Genomic DNA, 22,421 nt, shown 5'->3' with positions numbered 1-22,421 from the left:
AAATAATTTAAGGGACTGCCTGCCACTTGCGGTTCCCACAATTATCGCAAAGTGCTGGAGCAGTGACACACAGCAAAGGCGAGCTCCCACTGGCACATGCGGGCTTCGCCGTCCACCTCCGGGGAGCTCCACTCACGTAGTGACGGGAGCGAGGGCTCGGCTGCCTTTTTGGAGAACTGAGGCAGCTCCTCTTCTGCTGCTGAAGGTGGCATTAGTTACTGGAAGCAAATGGGAACAGAGGTTTCAGGGTATCCTGGAAGTTTGGTCCCCCAATTAGTACTTACAGGTAGCACACCGCAGCACTCTTCTGCATGGAAGACTCTCCGCTGGCAGACGTCATTGCTGCTGCCATCGGAAAGGGAGCCATCGTGGCTGCTGAACTAATCCATAACCTACACCTGCCTGGCTCTGCCCTCCTTCTTGCCCCGACTGCATGCCTCCAGGTCCTCACTGCAGCTCCCTCACTCCTGCTGGCGCTGCCCCCTGAACTGGCTCACCCCCGGCCCCACGACCACCGAGGTGCCATGCAGCCCCACCAGCCCATGCAGCCAGCCACTGCTCTGCACCCGTCCCAGCTCTGTCCTAACAACCCAGGTGAAAATAAAAGAAAAAAAAAGAGCCGGAGAAGTGTGCTATCCCAGAAGTGAGGAGCGGAGCGCCTTGGCGTGCTGCTGAGCTGGAGCTCTGCAAAGGCAGTAACCTCCAGCTCGAGAAAGGAGGAGCCATGATGAACAAGGGGGGATAAGCCGGGGCTGGTGAGCTCTCAGCTTCACCCTGTCACAAGGCCAAACATCACGTCTGACCTCTGACCAGGTGCTGCTTTAAATCACTTGAATTCAAGTCAACTAGTACTCTGCATTTTTGCCCCCGCCACACAGACACACACAGACACACACACACACACACACAGAGGAGACAGGACAGCTGATGCATCCAGCCAGGAAACTGGCATGGAGTCTGTATGTTAATCCAATTAGTGTGCCCGTGTAACTAATCTTGTTATTTAAAAAAAAAAAAAAAAAAAAAGCGCACCTAAATATACTGATGGGGAGCTCACACATACTGAGGAGCTCTTCTGGTTCCACTGATGTCAACAAACTCACTTCATCAAAAGCTTTAATGCTTTGTTTCTGTAAGCTAACATCTTTCTGTCGATAGAACACATCCAGCCTGACAGACGGGAAATGCTGACTGACAGCTGTACCATGCAACCTTCACTCCTGCAGGTCCCTCTGTACTAGCAGCTGACATGGGAGTTTGAGGGAAGCTACAGCAAAGGAGGCACTCCAGCTCTGTCATTTTCCCACCTTGGAGAGTTTGACTTTGGCACAATGGCTTTTTTTGGCAACATAAAATTTGTGTAAATTTTGCATAAAATTACATAATAGTGGAGAATTTTATTATTTTTTTTTAAAGATAACCTCAAATTTGCTTATGTGTAATTACAGCAATTCTGTTATACCTAAACCTGTTTTTCTAGGTCTGACGTACCAGACCACTTGGAACTCTGCTTCCCACCGGGCTACAACATCTTTTTAATGTAAGGAAGTACCCAGTCCTTGTTTCTGGCCATCTAGAATTCAACATATCAGATCTGAAATCCAGAACAGACAAGACTGAGCATATCATACATGTTGGGTCTTCAAGAGGTGGAGGGGCTGCTTGGACAACAAGGAGGATAAAATAATTTCAAGAGAGTGCTTGCTTTTTTTCATTAATGTTTTTGTTAACGTTGCTTAGAGATTGGAAATTGAAAATCACTCCCAAAAGGGGCTGTCATGAGGGAGAGGAATACTAGCCTAGGGAAGAGGCAGCAGTCAAAATTACCTGTTGAATTGAGAAACCATGAAATAAAATATATTTATCACAGGCATCTTTTTTTAACTTTATGATGTCACCTCTATACATATCTGTATACATATGTGAATATATTTGAAGACACCAGCAACAAAGTTTTTACACAAACACTAACATATATACACATTTAAGCAAATACATAATAATCAGTGAGACTTTTCTCCCTCACACTTAGATAAAACCACTTGGACTTCATGAGAACATATGCCAATTTGAGTTGTAAAGTTCACTTTTGCCCAGCACTTATTTAGAGTGTCTCTTAAAAGGCAGTATTCATTCTGACAATCAGGTAGTCCACAAAGAAGTGATTATCCAGTAATTTACTATGCAATTTTCAGACATTGTTTTATGCTCAGATAAAGAATCAAATTAAAGTCTTATAAGCCTTGGAAAATTAGAGTTAGCAAGCAAAGAGGTTGAATCACCCTTGAACACAAAATTACTGAAAACTGCTTTTTCTTTCATTGTTCAAATTGTGCTGAAATATTCCTACAGCTCCAAATGCTCAGAGTAATAGTAAAATAGTCTACAATATTACTATTTTTAAACCTCTACTTTATGAAAAATTTTCTCAGTGGCTAGAAAGTGGTGAATCATCACCTTTTAATTAAAACAGCTAATATATAGTGAGAAAAATAATTGGAAATTGAGAGTCTTAAATGAGAGAAAGAAAAGATAGTCCCTTCATTTCAGATCACTCCCCAGAGACACACCTACATTGTTAAGTATGCATATACAGCTGAATTTTTTTGTTTGCTTTAGCTTGATATGGAAATACGGCACAAAACTGTCACTTTGATTATGTTTCTGCAGTGATTTCTTTTGCCTCTTGCATTATTTGAGTCCCCTTTATAACAACAGAACCAGAGAAAAACAGCACTGTAGGTAACTAACAAACAATTTTTAGACATCTGTTTGCAAACACATTCTTAATTTGAACATTCAATTACTTTGATTTAAACAGAGTGTATGTGAATGCAGGTTATTATTAACTGCACAACTAATTAATGATAATATTTACATGCAAAACTGAAGTATGGAACTCATGATGATCTCTTCTTATATTTTGAAATGTTACTAAATTGAAACATTTTTGCAATCTCCAATAAGTAAAGGTAACAGTACAAAGAAACCTATAAAATTTTGGTATGTGGGAAAGAAGTACTTATACAATAACTAACTAACTATATGTATATGCATATGCATGTGTATTTTTCTAGAAGGTAATCCTTCCAAAACCATACTCTCTGAAAGAACAGAAGCAGACCTCAAAACTGACAAAAGCTCTCTGTCAAATATGGTTGCAACAACAAGGAGGAGAGGGGTGAGCAGTACAAATTTAGCAAATATACCTATAAAGAAAATGGTATTGCACTTGACTACCCTCTCTCAACATTTACACTGCATTCCTGGCTATTCAGAACCACAAAGACTGGCAAACTGGAGAAAATTCTGGAAAGAGCACAATAATAGCCATAAAAATCCAGATTTTGCAAACAGCAAAACTCTATTGGATTATCCCTAACAATATGCCAAGTGTTTGAGGCCTTAAAAGTGACCCTAGATGTGAGTGAGTACCTATGGGCAACCAAATTGCAGCACATGACCAGCATAAACAGCGAGATGTAAGCCTTCATGAGGACCTGTCAAAGAACGAAAATGTTGGGGAAAATAAACCGAAAGGGAAGTTGAGAAATATTTCCTGGTATTCTGCTAACAGCACGAACTTGGATTAATCACACAAAGCCAATGATGGAAAACTCATTGCTCAAGTTACTGAATATGGACTGAATAAAGAAGAGAGCATATTGTAAATCTTGCGGTGGCAGAAGGACAAGAGATAAACACATTTTTCCATCTTTACCTTTTGAAGTTACTCTCTCTGCAAGTCCATTGATTCACTGTCAAAATCCAAAATGAAGATTAACTCTATTTTTAAATACAGGGATAGCTCACATCTACAATTTCCATATAAACCAACATATGATTTCATATTGCAGTTATTTAGTACCATAACATTTCTTATGGGTGTATTAGTTATATAATGTAATCATTAGCATTATTTTTACTAGTCTTGTTTAGCATGAGACATTCATTGTGGCTCTGCAGCTGAGCTAAGTTTCATACTTGAAGCAGTGATTGAAGAAAGCAGAACGTTCTCCCAAAAAACCAAGTACTTCAAGAGTAGTGCTTCGTTACATATTTACATAAAAGGGAGGGAAGGATACAATAGCAGTTTCTTCCCTTGACTGAAGGAATACTCGGTGACTCACAAGTGACAATATTTTGCAATACCCAGAACAAAATAGCCAGAACTTGCAGTTTCAGATTAAGATCTCCTACTTTAGATACAGAGTTACGATATCAATTAATAGATTTACTGAAAAACTTGAAAGGAACCTCACACCCAAACCTGAAAAAGTGTTCTCTTTTTAAACAATTATTTTTCATATTCATTTTCCTCTCTGATTACAGCAACGTCCAGATGCTGAAGTTCCAAAATACCACAAGAAAGACTATTTTCTTGGTATTTCCAGCCGGCAGGAAACACTGACACTCTCATGAGAAAGTCTGTTCTTCTGAGGTTTCATGCTCAGTTATGCAGACTCCAGAGCTTTACTTAGCTTGGATAATGTTTGGGTAAGATATGAAACCAAATCTCTTGAGATTTGTCCATCACTTATTTTAGAGCTGAGTGACTTGAGTAAAAAACCTGGTGTACAGAAACAGTTTAGAAAAAAATCATTCGGCCATTATCTCCGAAAGCTCCCAGCGCCTGTGTAGACAAGCAATTTTCTCTTCTAAATATGGGACCTCAGTTTACCCAAAGCTAAGCAAGTTATCCACCAGCTGTTCACCAAAAGAAAATATAACCCAAGAAGCTATGAGACTAACCCCAGTACTCCTATGGCCTAGTTGGAGAAGAATGTTAATACTGTCATGCACCTTTCAGGTTTGGTATCTGGCATGGCACTCCAGCAGGCATTTATGGACGGGCATGGACAAAACAGAATATCAATGGGAGCTCTACTTCAAGTGTACGGTACCTATGGAAGACAGCAGTGAAATATTGGGGGGAAAAAAATGAAGTCCTTCAGCAGTCATCTCTTCCAGCATTAGGTTTAAACAACGATACTATTCTAAGAGGCAAAGGAGGATGCTCTGTATCACCCAGTGCTCTTTGTCAGAAATGAAATATTCCATTCTCTTCCTCCCAACACTGGATTCCTCAGCAATCATAACATTAAGTAACAGCAAATACTCGTGAGTAGGAAGAAACAATCTGACACGAGAAGATGCATTTGTTGATCACACTGTGATTACTGTACTTTATTAAAAATAATTTTCATTTCAGTGTGTTTTGACAAGAAAATAGAAATCATCTTGTGCAGGCTTCAGGAAATATTAAAATAACCCAAGGTGATGAACATGTTATTATCCAGCCTGTTCCAGAGGGAGGATGCTCAAGTACTGAAATGGTTTTCATTTCAAACACACATTCATTTTCAAGACACCACACTTGAAAAATTGGACTGTATATTTGTCATACAGTAAGCAGTGATAAAGAGCATAGCAATTTATGTTCTTTATGCAAACCACTTGTAATTCAGAAAACAACTACAGTTTCTAAAAGGCAGCAAAGTGATAGCACTTTCCTAAGAAAGTGAAATTTTTTTTCTTGCTACTTGGCCAATTCTGGCACGTCAACCTTTGCTATGATAAACATTTTGGATAACATGCAAAGACCTCCTATTCCAACCCATCAACACTCATGATGTCTTGGAGCTTCAGGCAGAGATGAGCAATACCTTCTGAATATTTCATTATTCTGATACTAAGAAAAGGATCCTGATACCACCATCACCATAATGCTAAAATACCAATGACGTTTTGAGCAAGAGGGCAGTGTGCTTTCAAGAAAAGGTTGATGGACACAACCAATGTTATGTCTGTGCTATGGAGGGGAAGCACAGCAGGGATGGGCAGCACAGAGCAGGATAAGCCACAACACACAGGTCAGAACAAAACCCATGTTAAAGACACCACGTTGGTTCAGTGCCCAATAAGTTTGGTCTTACACGGTATTTCAGAAAATCAGAATTTAAGTATCCCTGTAAAGCTATAGCTGTATTGCCCATCATGTTTTATAGGGTGTTCTTTTTCTTTTGCAATAGATCTTTTTGTGGTTAAATACCAGTTGCACCTTCTAAGCCTCTCATCATATATCTACCACATTTATCTGTACCCTGAAGTTGAAAAATGCTATTATTATGGTAGCCAGAAATGGCTATTAGTTTTCCAGGCTGAGAAAGAAAAAAAAAAAAAAGAATACAGAAGAAATCACATCAGAAAATCTCTTTTCAAGATCTCCAATCCATTTTTCAGATTCGAGATAGTTCTACAATCTAGGAAAGTGGAAGATGCAGATAAAGTGGTTGAAATGCTGGCTTTTAATCTAATCTGAATTTCTGAACCTCTATAAGTTTTCCTATCATTACAAATCACATACCTCAAAAATATGACAAAGAATCAAGTGAATAATATAATGTTTTAATCTTAAGTGAACACCTTTCTTTCTTTCTTTCTGTGATTTAAGGTAGCTATTTACTGTTATTTTGACTGTCAGCTTGTATTTAAAATCACCTGCTGGTACAGTACACAGCAGTCACATACCACAAAGATATGACGAAGGATGCTATCTGCAGGCCATACTGAAGCTGCCTGGATCATGACGGTGACACATCAGGAGGTCAAAGCAGCAGAAGGACAATCCCCTGTGCACAAATGCCAACATGTAGGAAGCTTCTTGCACACTGAAAATCATGTCTACAACAAGCCTTCATACAGCTTGTAGAGAGAGAAGGCACAAATACAGGGCTGGAAGAGGCATCCTGGGTCTTTCTGGAAAGCGGATGACTATAACCCTACACTAGATGACTACATGGGGTCATACCAGTGACTCACATAATTTCTTTAATATTACCCTTTTCCTACTGGAAGGATCTCACCTGATACATCCTTGTACCATATTTGTTGCCTTCACAGCTCTGCCCATTTTTGGCATGGGCACTTACAAGATCATCTAATGCTTCTGTCATCCTTTCCCTTTATTCCCTATAGATAAGCTTCCAACTTCCCATGCAGAGTTTTTCCTATTACTTCCTAAGTACGTTTTTACTATTGGATTTGTTCCTTGTTTCTCACAATCCAGTCTTCAGGATCATCTAATTACCTTTCTGTGTTACTGCCTAATGCTTCCCAACTTTGTGTAAAGAGCAGGTATGGAAGGAGTTTTGGTAGCAATATCTTTAAAGATGAGATGAAAAATCTGGTATATGCCTTAGAAAGAGAGAGGTAGGTGGGTGTTGCCAATGATGCTGACTGACATGTCCAAGCCTGCATCCAGATCATAATAATATCAGCAAGGAGCTACATCAGTAGTGACTATCCTCAGTAACTCTTCCTAAATGTTCAGGCACCTTCTGAATGTAGAAACATTTTGTTTAGGGTCCCTGCAAAACCTCAAAGGTTTAACTAAAGAGCAAACTCATTGATATATATTGGCAGTGAAAGGCCAAATAGACAATGGAGAACAACTTTCACCCCATGAAGCCAGTTTAGAGAAAGGTATGCATTTCAATGCTTAATAATAGAAGATAGATGGGAAGGAGGGGGAATTTATGTGGTAAAATATTCTTTTTAAAAATGAAAGTGAGGACAATCCAGATAAAGTAATATTCTCTTATCTACAAGGGATATTTTATTTTTTAAAATCCCAGAATTTTCATGAAATTATACAGAAAATGACTGAGAGATGCCCAAGTCTGTAGCAGGATCTGAGTTTGTTTGCAGACAGTGGTTATGTATCAGCTTAGTACATCAAATAAACCAAAATGAAAGAGAAAGCAGGGAGGAGTTTTGCCAGGACACACAAACCCAGCAAACATATTTTGTCTAGGAAGCCAAAATGTCTATAAAGAGAAAAAGACATTTTACATGCACGGCATGTATCCTCATACACTGTATCAAAGAAATGGAGAACCAGCAATCTAAAATTATTTTTTAGTCTTTCAAGAAATGGTGCTGAATCTCACATACTTGTGTGTGTAGGTTCTTGGTCAGTCACTTGGCCTACATCCATTATAGCAGGCAAGACAGCTAATAGTCAAAGGGACTGCAGTGCATCTCTTACACAGACACCAACTACAAGTTGGTGTTGTCAACGTGGAGATGTGTAAATGTTTTGAGACTAAATGTCTGCTTCCTGTCAACAGCAAGAATTAGCCAGACGAATATCCAGCACGCGTAGCTGTGCTTTCTTAGAGTATAAATAATGTACTACAAAATCTGCAGGCTGCTTGTTTTATCAGTGGCCTGTTGCTCTGAAAGCCATTTTTGTGACCAAACACAAAGGAAAGCAACTTCCCATACCCCCACTAGATCTTGGAAGCAGTGAGGTGTGTGTGGAGGAAGATGATGAGGTACTAGTTGGCTGAAAAAATTAAGTGAAATGCACAGAGTTACTCAGGACCCACAACCAAAAGGGTGTCCGCAAAAGGCAACCCATCTCATTTCCATTACACAGAGATGGCAGCCTTGGCAGCAGCTTGCTACTCTACTCTTACACCTTCCTAGTCACTATTTTGTATTTCTGGGACAGACCTGGGACTTTTTCTTCCAGAGCTTCCATCAGGTAATACAGGCAGGTGGTACCTGAATCAGGAGATGGCATAACCATATATTTCTGTATATAATGCCATCAGAAGATCCTGCCCTGGGTATTTCTATTACATAGAGACGATACTGCGTTATATGACCCTGAGAGCAGGTATATTTTTCACTGCTAAAAGGTGGGGGTAAGGGGGACATGGACCTGCTCACTATATCTGGCTGGGAAAGGAAAAAACAGTCCTCATGTTCTTACCCCTCAGGGTGGCAGATGTCTCATTCAAGTAATCATTCCCTAGAGGTGCAGATTCCCTCATACAGCAGGCTTGGAGCCTTTGAATGAAATGGGGATTGCCACTCTCCTATCTAGCCAAGTGGCGCAACAGCCTCACCCTCCCTAGCTCTCTCTCCTGCACTGGAAGACAATATGAGGTTCCAGCAGCAGACACAGAAGACATTTGGAAAGAGGAAACCTTCTAGCCTTCTAGAAATCATACCATCCTGTTCTCTCATTTTATTCATTTTTTTTCTTTTTTTCTCCCTGGATGGTGGGGACAAACACTGCACACAAAAAAGAAGTAGCCTTTCTTTGCCTTTATCCAGAAACAAGCAGATGGGGTAGATGAAGGACCTCATGCAAAACACGATGGTGTGACATGATAGGAGACAGGCTACAGTATTAGGCAGCCTTTCCTTTCCTTAGTCTACATCACAACTACATCCAACTTGGCATGCCCACTTCACCTTCCTGTCAGGCATTTTGTCACTGAGGAAATCTGCATTTATTACATTAAGGCATTTTTGCTCCAGATAATGAAAATCAAAAAACTTAAAAAAAAAAAAATACCCAGCAAATCATGTGATTCCAATGCTAATGCATACATGTGGCACAAGTGCATTGCACTTGTTTAATGGGCTAACCAACAGAATCCAGCTTCCCTCAGGAAAGTCAACATTTCAGTGTACACTAGGAAAATTGAGAAAAAGTCAGCTTCCAACCAAAAAATAAACTCCACATTTAATAGCTTAAAATGAAGCCACTGAAGACTAAACATCTGGGCTTTTTGGATATCATCCCAGATACTGTGTGTAGCACCGAAGCTCTTCATCACTGTATCCTCTTAAGAATTTGAATAAAATCATTCCCCCAATACATGCTGTTTCTCTGCAGAACATCACAAAAAAGTGCCTGTTGCAGTAAGATCTTGGGGCAAGGCCTGGTTTTTACTACATGTGTGGAGAGCATGCAGAACCACAGCACTTCGGTTTTCTTCGGGATCTCCAGGACTTCACGTAACACAAATCACCATTCTGCAGCAGTGGCAAGAGCAACAACCCACACTGACCACAAAACAAGCCAATTAGAGGGGGATTATCAGAAACACTCCAGTAAATCAGCAGCACTTCTAGAAGTGCCACTGGAAGTGGATGGGATTTTCTGCTCCTGAAATGCAACAGGCACATCCGCAGCACATCTGCAGCACATCACACCAGCATCCTTTAGAGACCTTCCCACCAGCGCTGAACAAGGTAGTATGCCTACATGGCACAAAGCAGCATATTAACAGCAACGTTCTTCCAGCATATTTAGGCCTGTTCCTCATCAAGTATAAAAAGATCTAGCAGAGCACCACTGTGCCACTGGTTTCAGTGCTAGTTTGGAGAGGTTTGCTCAGTATAGCACTGTGCTGTGTGTTCCTAGATGCTCAGGAGCTTTTGAAAACCCCATTACTGCACGACCTGCTTTGAGATCTCCACTGTCCCCATCTGCTACACTTCACAGTCATTACCAGCCATGCTCAGATGCAACCTGGATTTACTGGGATTGCTGCACAAAATTCTGTAGCTGGTTCTGTGCAGGAGGTCAGATTAGATCACTGCATACATTTAAATGCTGAGAACTGCTGAGAAAGAGTGTATGGAACGTGGCCACTGGAAAGCAACTGAACCAGCACAACACTTCATAAGCCAGAGGCACATGGATTATAACTACAGCCAAGCTACACAGTGCAAGAGAGCCACACAAAAGACAAAAAGAATTGGATAAGGCTGAAACAGAATTAGCCTTAATAGACAGCGCCTCCCTAGAGCTTTTATGCTCACGGCCAAGCAAAACGGTTCTGCACAGGAAGACAAGAACTGCAGACTTCTGGCATGGCTCTTGAGACACAAACAGTATGAGAGACTTGTTCTCATAGTGGAACAAAGAGGTGAAGCAGACCCCCTTGAAACAAACAATTCCTGGCCATCATACCATCCAAACAAGCACAAATAAAATTGAGTGTTTCATCTAATTTTTCACTTTATTTTTATATATATAAAGTAGAAAATAATAATAATTTTAAAAGTTGTTAGCTCTTTTTTTTTTTTTTTAATTTACCTTCCTCTAGAAAATCACACACAACCATATTCTCCCTTTTTTTAGAGATAAATTGGTATTAGGAAGCTCTGTGGTAGGCTGTTCTTTTTGTTTCTTTTTTTCCAGACAGCCTTGTCCATTTTCTTTCCAGCCCTGAGTTGATCACTCCTATTCTTCACTTTCCAGCTCCTCTCCCTGCTCCTCTAAGGTGACTTAGAAAGACTCATGCATAGGCTAGGAAGATGGCTTGATTAATGACTTTTCCACTCCTATAAGTCATTTCAAAGGTATCATTCTATCCAGGGATGACAACAGGGAAGATGTTTCCATAAAACCCTGCATGCTTCCAGCAAATACATAATCATACCAACAGAGGCAAGGAAAGAGTGAAGACCTCATGCTCTGGCAATGCAATTCTTTTCCTTTTCTGTTTGTTTGCTTTTTCTCCCCACACGTTCTGTTTTTCCCATACTTCCTGCTATGTTTCAAACAGATCTTTCCTTTACTGTGTTTTATGTATTTCTGTCATTTTCCTCCATCATCTCCTCTTTCCTAGACTGTTTTTCTAGCCTCTCCATCCCCCAATTTCCCTTCTCTGCTAATTTCAGCTATTAAGATGGAAACAGTAGTTCTCAAAAAAACCCCACCCCAGCTTTTAAAGCTGAAACAGGAAAACTACAGAGGCAACAGATGTCTTAGGAGTCCAATGCAGAATATCAGGGCTTTGAGAAAAGGTGAAAAGTAAGCAGAAAGGTCTGTTTTGAAATGAAAGTGCAAAAAAGGACCAATTAGGGAACAAATAAAGTGAAAACTAACCCAAATCTTTGCTTGGAATTGAAGCTTTTTTTCAGTTAAAAAAACCAAGTTAGTACACTACATCCATTATTTTTCTTGTCCAATATGTTTCTGTACTTACTGATTTTATCCAAAATTGGGAGTAGACTTGCCAAAATACCATGAGAGTCTTCCTACTAATGAGACTTTTAGACAGAGAAAATGCCAGAATTTCTAGATAAATGAGAAACAGAAAGTACTAGGTACTTAGATGGAAAATTTCTTTCATGGCAGAGTCCAGCCCTGTATCCCAAGCAAGACCCGGCCCATGAAGTGCTGTACTTATCTTTTTAACACTCAAACTTGTTAACCAACTTTGTAAGATTCAGTCTGGCTGCCTCAGGAGGGGCTTTGCTATCAACACTCCCCAACAGGGAGTCCCCAAAGGACAGCTTGGTCCTAGCTAAAGGGCCAAGGGCACAGAACAAAGAAACTGAAGCCTTATCTTGATGGATGCTGCAGTTCAGGGTTGCAGCACATTTCTAGGGCAGTTGTGAGAAAGCCAATACTCTGCTGGTGTCACAGCCTTTTGTTGCCTGCTGCAACGGTTCCCTGCTGCAACTTGCTTCACAGGCACTTGCTTCTGTCCCATAAACACAGCTAGAAAACACTCAAGATGGAATTGAGGCCTTGGAAAGTTGTTGAACACACTTAAAATAACTAATTTTTATCCAAGGAACATGTATTAGAAGATTATTATTTTCCTTCTCAAAGTATGGTTGCTACAGGAGAAAACTTGTTCACCAGAGCACAGCTGAAGATAGCTCAGCTTCCAAATTTCAGTTCTGTCCAGCTTCAGGTAATGTTGACTAATTTAGGATGATGGGATCCCCAGGTTTCTCATATGTCAGTGGAAATGGAGAGCAGCTCCTCCATAGCACATTTCAGAGCACCAAAGCTAGATTCGTTTTCTGAACCACCTTCTACACAAGAGTCTAGAGAAACCAGCTTTTAAACTGAGAGTTTTCTGTTTGTTTCTAAAACTGGGCAGGGTGAACATTTCCCTCTGCAAGTGTCACTATTCAGCTTTTATCAAGCTTACAGTGTGGGCCAAGAGCCAGCTCATGGCATGTGCCAAAGAGAGAAGGAAGGAAGGGAAAGGAGGGAGAGACTCTCACGCTGGGATGGTACACAGACGAAAGGACAGGGCAGCGAGGCACTCATGCAAGGCATGGCATAGGTAGATAAGGAAAGAAAAAAGATCAGGGATACTTGCACATTGGATTTTAGTTCTAATAAATAAAAACTAGGGCAATACACCCATTTTTATCACAAGGCTCTGCTAATAAGAACACTGCTAATGAGAACACAACATGGACAAAAGCTTCTCTCAAAGCTAGTTCATTCAACACCAAACACTTCCCAGTCAAAATCCAGAAAGACTTCCTAATAGGGATTAGCTCATTTTCATTGTGAGCCAGGGGACTTTGGAACAAAAATACCAAGTGTTTGGTCAGGAAAACTAATTTGAGCCAAATACTGTTCTCATTTGCTCTTGGTCTTTCTTTCCCTCCCCTCTCTGTTCTCTCCCAGTGATGACGAAGGGTATGACTGTCACCACTACTTCTTCCTGTTAGCACATAGGAAATACTCAGGCAAATGGCTCTTGCTTGATTGCATTCATTGCAGCTGGGTAATGCAGGCAAACCACAGCGAGCCAATACAATGACAAGCTGGAAAGCATGAACCTTTCTGCCTATAATTCTTCTGCTCCCTTACATCTTTTTAAAGCAATGTGCTACTACGTATATTTTAAGAAGCCAAATGAATTAAAACCAATTCATCCTTTCTTCTTTAGTTTTTTTTTTTCCTTACAAAGTAGGTGGAGTATATGAGCATGCACATTATTACAGATATACATAATAACTTTTAAATAAAAATAGGAGGTCAAGTTTTCAGTTGGTGTAATTTACCATAATGACAACATATACCACCACCCCCAAGTGCAGCACCCTACTAAATCCTGAAGTCCCTTCTTAAATTTTCATAATACACATGTACTATCACTGAAATGCAAATGTGGATTGATACAGATGTATCAAGGAACAAACAACTCACTGCATAGATGCAGATGTAATCATTCTCTGATTATGGCTGATGCCCAACAGATTACCTAGCTAGTGGAGACAACTCTGCATCTACCAAGCTAGCTCAATTTAATGAGCATTTCACTCACCCTCAGTGAGATTCTCTTTGAAAGAAAAATGCAGAAACCAAGTGTTGTAGATTTTGGTGGTCTTTTACTTAACTAAGAGAAAGTGGAAGAACAAATTACAGACTTTAGGTACGTCTGCCGAAGTTCATCATTACCACGAGAGATCAAAGCATTTTCCTTACTTTCTTCTTAACTAAAATAATTTAAGCCCATTTGCATTGTTACTTCCCCAGGCTGTACCCTTTCAAGGACAGTTCCACTGTTTTTAATCTAAAATACAATAACCTGCTTCATACATAACACACATAAATTTCCAAATCTCTCCATGCCAGGCAAGGGCAGTAAATTGAGAAAAGGACAATGACAGTAACTTCACATGTGCAAAGCCTGTTTCCTAGCAGGGGATCAATAACAGCTGACTGCATTACAGTCACAGGGAAACCGGCACCAGGTTTGCTCTTTTGCTGCTGGAGGTCATTAATGCCCTCAGTACAGCCAAGGCTGATGGTGTATATACATGTCACAGGGTAGAAATGTGCAGGGATCCCTGAAAGAGCTCCACACAAGCCAGCCTGGGTGCTGGAAGCAATACAGCCGCAGGGCCCAGGGAAACTGGTGAGTGCAGGCCCAGGTTAGCACCGCAAGTGCCTCGCAAATGTTTTCACTCCTCATACAGCCTAAGCAGGATTTTTTTTTTCTTCTTTTGGCTCCACTCACATCATAACCTTACCAGCTACATCCATCTTCCTAGCAAATACAATAATGCTAAAAAAATCTCTGTAGTATTTCTACCTCAGCTTCCCCTTAGGGGGAGTTACTCTTTCCTCTCAGAAAGGAAGGACTAGGTTGTCCAGCTCACAAGGCTACAAACCAAAGGGTGAAATGAAAGATATAGTTGTCAGCAATTGTCCTAGATCACCAAAGAGGGAATGTTACCTTATTTTATCTCCCTTTCTATTTATTAGTTGAGCTTGCCCTTTTTATTCCCTTTACTGCACCAATGCTAAACAGTCTGTGGACATTCCTATAACTTAACCTCTTGCTGCCTCAATTTCTTCTTCTGTAAAATGGGAATAATATATTTATATTTACCTTTTGGCAATTAGACTAACTAATCCAATTAACCACTTATTGTGCATTTGTAAAGCACTGTAAGCTCCTCAGATGCAAAGCATTACAGTAACACAAAGTTTTATTGTTGTAAAAATAATCAAAATTCAGAGGAGAAGGGAAGATGCCAGCTGGCAGATTGAATATCCAGTCTCACTTACTGGCAGCAGTTTCATTGTAATAAAAGCAGGACCATTGCTGATTATGCAGGCTTGTGCTTCCAGTGTTCAACTGGTTAAGGAGCTGTTGTCAGCTGCTTTCACTGAAAGCTCCTTGTGGCTCAAAATACTGTCTGATCAGCTTTTTTCCATGGAGCCAGGATTTCCAAAGGCAGAAGTCCTTAACCACATGCTTAGAGTAAAACCAGCGTTTAGGTGCTTTGGTTAATCAGACTCACAATAAAAAAAAATCCTCAACATAAGAAAATGAGGTTTTTCCCTCCCCAAAATACAGATATGTTAGAGCATTCATGGCCAAAAATCCTCTTGATTTAACTCATCTCTAATCCCCACGTTTGTGAAGTACATGCATATATCTACATACATACAAACATACACATACATATCATACATATTTCACTTAAGTCTCTTCCTTGGGGTTTGTACCTTGATGCTGCAGAAAGATTGTAAGACCCTACTAGGCTTTCACTCCTATTCATGACATCTGAGTTATGCCGGGCTAAGATGTAGATTCCAATTAAAAAGGACCTTTCTGGCTGTCTAAGAAAAGTTACGCTAGCTAGTGATGCAGAAAGATGGATGTGTGGCACAGAATGTATGGAATTAAGAGACTATACTGGCAAGCATGGACTGTTGTTGAAAACTGAAATGTAACAAAATCTCTGAGAATGTACAAAAACTTCTGAAAGAGATTTTTTGAACGTTTGGACCATGGCTGCATCAGCAAAAACCAAAAAAGGTTATGAAAGGAGTCAACAAACAGAATCTCATCCTGGAGTAATTACTCTTCCTGGAATAAGCAACAGTTAATAATGAGAAGCAGACAGAAAGACACTGAAAAACGAGAAAAAAACCACAATTTACTCAAAGAGACAAGACGGTTACCACTCACAGGGAACATCATTAATTAGGACTTCTAAAAGAAGATTTTTCATCTTGTAGGAACTTATTAGCAACTGATTGCTCCAAGGTAGGTTTCAAAACACATGAAAATGACAATTATATAATGTTACTAACTAAAAGATGTCTATGATGATGAGATCAAAGATTAATTCTACAATTTTTTATTGGCAATTTCCCACAAATTAGAATGGAAAACTTCAGCATGGTGTTGGGGATGTTGACAACCAAGTAGAGAAAACAACAGGCAAGTGAGACACTGGTAACCACTGTCTACTCAGTAGAAGACCAAGCTGACCAGCAGAGCACTGTTTCCCCACATCTGTACCCACCATATGACTTGAAATGTATCTATGTATTAGACCACCTCTCCATGATATCAAAGGAACTAATGTCACAAGCAATCTAATTTCTGATCAGTAAAGCTATGAATCAGGCTCAGGAAGACCTGACGCTCTCACAGTGTTAGGAAAAGCAATAGCAGAATGCTAGAGGATTCAAGAAGATTTGACATCACTAGAGAAATCTAAGCTGAACTGAAGAGCAGGCTTCAGTATTCTTAGGCTTAGTTTAGATCTGAGGAAGTCACTACTGATGCACCACAATTTTGTGTATATGACACATGAAAGGCAATGCAGAAGCTACAGCTGCTTCTAGTTTCCAGGGAGGCTCATCTGAAAGCCTGGATAAGCGAGGATACGAGCACCAGAAAGAGAACAAGTCAAACCAAATGTCAATTCCTCAAAAAAAGTTCCTCAAAGAAAAAGGCAGGAAAACAGTGTGTGTAAATCAAAGGTGATCTAAATGACTCTGATGATTGGTGACAGGCAAAATAGATGACCCATAGTAGCATATCTAAGGGAAGAGCCGACTGGATTCTAGAGTCCAGAATATCATATGCTTACCAGATTTTCACCTTCAGAACAGTTACTGAGAAGCACATCAAGTGGCAAAACAAGCTCATTAGGTTTTGATAGCATCTGACAGCCTCCATCACTGCTCACTTAAACACTAACAGAGGCATCTAAAGGTTGATCAGGAGCAAAACAGACCTTTGTTGTCGCAGACACAAGGGGCCATGGCTGGGTTGTTCTTGTCACGGGAGGAGAACAGCATAAACTATTTGTTATTTTTACTGTCTTGAAAAACAATGTGGAAAAAGCCCCGTTCCACTTCCCCCTATCCCTGTAGTTGCCACCTTCTTGCTCATCCCAACACCTTGCTGGCCACAGCAGCAAAAAACGTGGGTTCCCATGGCTCTGCCATGGGCAACATAAACAGCCGGGCCACTGCCGCTTTAGTCCAGGCTGCTGTTTACTTTGCTCACTTGTAGCAACTCTGCATCTTTATGTGCCATGGGTTTCTATTAAAAATAATGACAAGCCTTAATATGAACTATCAAAATGAAGCAATGAAATAAAGGCATGGGAGCAAAATATGTTGCCTTCTGCAGGACACTGCCACAGATTTTTATATGAAGAATGGATAAACAGATACTATCTAAACATCAGCTTAGCCCTCTAGCAGGAGACTAAGGTTTGGCATTCAATGCCAAAATAGCAAAGTCGCAGTTCAACTATCACACAGGCACGCCTCAAAACTTCACACACAGTAATGATAACACAAACAAGATGCTGTTAATGGTAAGTTAACAAAAATTACAAATCATGAATGAATTTGGAAAGTAAAGAAGCAGAAAACATGACAGAATTCATATATGTTGGCACTGGCATGAATGTTAGGAGGGATACTCATAAAGAACTATCAGCAAACTGTTAAGCATTTACTCATTCAAACAAAAACAAAATCTGGCCATCAAAATCAACACTGAAGACTGCAATACAAGTACTCTTCACCTTAACAAACTGGTTACATTGAAAGATGTATTTGTTGTATTTCATCTCTCTAATTTATCTTTAAAACAGGATAAAAATACCCAGTTCATTTGCCAAGAACAAAGCCTTACCATCTATCTTGACAGGAGCACCACCAGGCAGCTGGGAAACATGTAAGGGAGTCTCTCCATTGGCCTTTCTTCAGGAAGGGATAATATATGGAACCTAATAGAGAGGATGCGCGAAGACCAGGCCAGGGGTGTCAACATGTGTACAAGAACAAGCTATTATTTGAGATTACAGGATGTATTCCAGTTATAATACATCATTTACATACATTTATTGTCCTTATTCTATTATTGTCTATACTCCACAGGCTATACCACTAGACCTACAAGCATTTCTGGGTTTTTTTTCTTGCTATAAAAAAAATACTGCGTTTCTACTGTTGGCAGCTCTTTCATCTCAGATTTCTTGGTATTGGAGACTTATCCAAAAGTCAAACTCAAGAGTTTGTTTTCCTAATCCTTTGTGACTTGTTGTTGGGTTTTTTTAATGTTTGGGTTTGGCAAAAGATGAAACTTGAGGAACTGGGATAAACAAACCTGACTAAGCATATAATGCTACCTCTTTGACTACTTTTTTAAAAGATAAAAAAATAGGATGCTACAATAATCATTATTTGTGTTACAGTGTAGAAGAAAGGCTTACACTAAGCTTGGGCCCCCCATTGCAAACCCTCATAGAAACCAAAAAGGGAGTTATATTTCATGTCTCAAAGAATTCTGGATAAAATATGTATGACAATTCAAGCTTGGGAGACCCAGAAAGGTTATTTATTTTTCCTGTCTGGGAAAGAGTTATTTGTTTGTTTAATTGTACTGTGCCTTTTAATAAGGAATGTTAAGGAATCTTCTGTTGACAGGAAAAAAAATACAGTCCAAACCATTTCAGCAAGCATGCCTATTATTCACTGGATAGTATTATTCATATGACATGCATTGTATTTGCTGCGAATAGGAGAAACATTTGCTGTTTTGCTCAGCTGAACAGAGAACAGCTTCTCAGCCATGCTTTATCTATTTTTTTCAAATATTAAATATTACATCACTGTGAAATAAATTAATTGACCTGTGCTGTGAACAAATAAATTACAAAATTCAATATGATGCTTTGAATTTGCAGCTCATTTCAGCAAGCTGGTTTTGCAGTAGCTCTAACATATGAGTTAAGTAAGCCTTTCTGACAGGTGTAAAAGCCTTTCATACCACTTGCAAGGTTATGCTAGCGAAATATGACAGAAAACGTGGACTAGTCACAATATCATATGTTCCATATCAGCAAGTATCATAACAGAAAGGCTCACTACACCAAATAAAATGTACTATACAGTAAAACAATGGGTGAGCGGAAATAATGACATAACAGATCAGGCAGAAGCTGGGGCTCTAATCTGGTGAGATGCTTTGCCATAGGATTAGCCCAATGAGACCTCATTATCTGGGAAAAATAAAATAATGACCTTATCCATCAGGAGCATTACACTATGTTTGGCTAAGGAGAAAGGAAGCAACATTTATTTATTTATTTGTTTGCTTTTTTAATGCTAAAAAGACTTATACAAAATTTTGGCAGGTTTCATAAGTGTTGCCTTCCTCTGCCACCCTGTTGCATGCGCTTTCTAAGGGACTTTACCAATCCCTCTTTCCAGATGTTTTGTATTTGAGGAAGTGCCATAAATCACTGCTGGAGCAGGAGACATTGCTGGCTTTGACCCATATAGGGCTCCAAATCCGAGTTTGATTTTGTTTTGCCTAATTAGTGGCTCACGCCCACCCCTTGGCTCACGTGCCTATGCCCGGCTCATCCAGGCAATACTTTGCATACTTTGCAAAGGAAATTTTAATGGCTTTGGCCAGAGGATGCTTTTGGTTGTTACCAAAGCTGGGTGCCTCCATTCTGAAGAACTGTGAATGCTGGAAGGGAACTATTTCGCTATCATAAGATTGAACAGCTGATGAACCAAACATCATCTAACTACTCACTTGTGCTCTGTGCTCTGGGAAAGAGCTCTGTCCTGGAAAAAGTGAGTCTATGTGGAACTGCAAGCTGGACTTCAATCTGGGTCTCTGTGCTATGAGGCCAGCACTGCACTGGTACGTGATCCAGAAACTTCTGCAGAAGATTCATGTGAATTACACATTGCCTCATGTTGAAAGTCAGGCAGCCAAAACATATTGTTCTAAACATCCTTGTTCACATGAACTTCAGCCACTATTTACTAGCATTCAAAGGAAGAAAAAAAAAAAAAAAAGACATCAACACTGTTCTAATGCTTCGATTTTTTCCAAGGGGGGGCAGCTGTTTATACCAGTCTGCCTCACATCTGTGAAAAAGCACATCTTACCAGGACAGTTGAAGGCTGGCAGTGAGCAGAATTAAAAACCAGGTGTTTTAAGCTCCTTAAATCTGAATTCATGCAAACAAAACAGATTTTTTTCTGCCTCCCCTAAAAAAAAAAAAAAAAAAAAAAGCAAGCCCTAGCTGGTCTTCAGAGAAAGAAACTAGAACACACAAGGTATCAACAAACACAAAATCAACCCACCAGGATAAATAAACTAGGGATTAATTGTTTTGCTCTATGACCATCAACAAAGTCTATCAGCTAGCATCTATTTCTAGAACTTCCATTTCAAATTACATCTAATGAGTTTACAGTACAATTTTTAAAGGGTCTCGCCTGAGTCATAAAGACTGAAGCAACCATTAAGCCCCATTTGTTAACAGCTATGATAACTACACTGTCATTACGCACACTGTAGGACACTGTACTACACAAAGGACTAATGTTATTGCACCAGACTAGAAGCACTTTAAAGTCATCTTGTGCAACTAGTAAGACAGGCAAAACACATTTTCTGATCATAAAAAGCATTCTGGAAATTGCCAAAAATCATACATTAGCATCAACTGTACATTTAAAATATTACATTATTCTACCATTTAAATAGACTGCGTTCACCTGCCAAGTTTAGCTTTGCAGTTTCTGTTAACTATAGTTATCAAAACACACAACTGTTGTGGTTACATTTTCATTTAGGTTTGATGATAGTTTTGCCCTCTTCCTCCCTTTAAATTATTTTCATTTGAGGCAGCAACTTCATCCCTCCTTCTTTTGTTTCTAACATCATTAATTAATGTGTTATTCTTATTAAAACTGTTCACTGAGTCTAGACAACAACATGTTGTGTCAGCAGATATGTCAGCAAAAGTGATGAAAACTGCGGAGCTATACTTGTAGCTTGATAGGTAATCAGAGCTTATCTACTTGTAATTAATTTGTCACCACATTGAAGATTTGAAATTGAAATCTACTGACCAGACTCTGATCTTAATGTATACCTGGAGAACACTGAGGATATGAGAGATTATTCTAATTTACAGTGACGTAGCTAAAATTGGATTCTGAGGTTTTGTGTCTTCAGTTCTAGAAAATCAGGGTTTCCAGTAAAGCACATCTTGAGATATTGTTAGAAAAATTAGCTTGATTTCAGCCTTAAGGAGATCTTTATCTTCCCACTTATTTAAAGAAAATGAAATGGAACAATGGCACATCACAGGATCTTGTAGCCATGATACGTCAGGCTAGAAATCACAGAGGAGACCTTTGACAGCTCTTTGGTATCAGAAAGGAGGTGTCTCTGACATCATTGGCATGAGGTACTGCAGTAGTACTGGATCAATTTTGAGAGGACTGGTGGAGTGGATAACAACTGCTATCCTACCATATGTTGTGCCAGGAAAATATGTTGCATTCATAAGCTGTGTGTGGCTAAGTGTATGGTTTCGCTTCAACATTTCATCCAAGGTATTCTCAGAAAACCTAATGACTTAGATCCAAAGAAAGCAGATGTATTGTACAAGATGCGCTAGTTTATAGAGACAGATCAATCACAGCACAGCATTCTGCTTTGCACAGAAGAATGTGAAAGGAGAGACAATTTAGAATAAAATGAAAAAAAAATCAAGTCTCTGGAATCCCCAGTTAATGATCAGTTTATACACAGCTTTAATTATATTGTGATGATTTCTCTAGATAAGAGGAAAGAATTAGCAAAAATAGAAAGAAAGAAAAACCTGGTCAAATCTGTATGTTGAAGGTAGCCTTTGTATTCTAGAGAAGGAATTATCACACCATTTGTTTATACGCTTCAGAATAAACAAGGCATCACCACAAGGAACGACTCCTTGTCCTCTCTTCCTTAAGAAGTTACTTTATCGTTATCATTTTCTGAAAGAGTTATTTATAAAAGATTCTCTATAGATATTCATTTGGGGGCATACAGCTGAAGAGATAATCACTTAACAAACATCTTAATTTTGAGTTAACGTTTAACAGCATGTTTCTCTTAATGTTCAACTGGTAACTACCAAAATGTCTTGGCTTAAAGAGGGACTTTAATCTGAGGGAGAAGGATGGGAGGTGCACAACATCTAATGGCAGAGCAATGTTTTAATCCTTT

At 39.5% G+C, this 22,421-nt stretch overlaps 1 protein-coding gene across 8 annotated transcripts in view; it reads right to left on the bottom strand.

Moving 5' to 3' along the window:
* The window catches only part of RBMS3 (RNA binding motif single stranded interacting protein 3), a 724,940-nt gene that overhangs the window by 270,078 nt on the left and 432,441 nt on the right, over window positions 1–22,421 (bottom strand). The window lies entirely within an intron of this gene.

This window comes from Buteo buteo, chromosome 2, assembly GCF_964188355.1.
Source record: "Buteo buteo chromosome 2, bButBut1.hap1.1, whole genome shotgun sequence".
In the NCBI taxonomy this organism is placed as follows: domain Eukaryota; kingdom Metazoa; phylum Chordata; class Aves; order Accipitriformes; family Accipitridae; genus Buteo; species Buteo buteo.
Note: the sequence above shows the minus strand (reverse complement) of the source record. Positions and strands in the feature narration are given on the sequence as shown.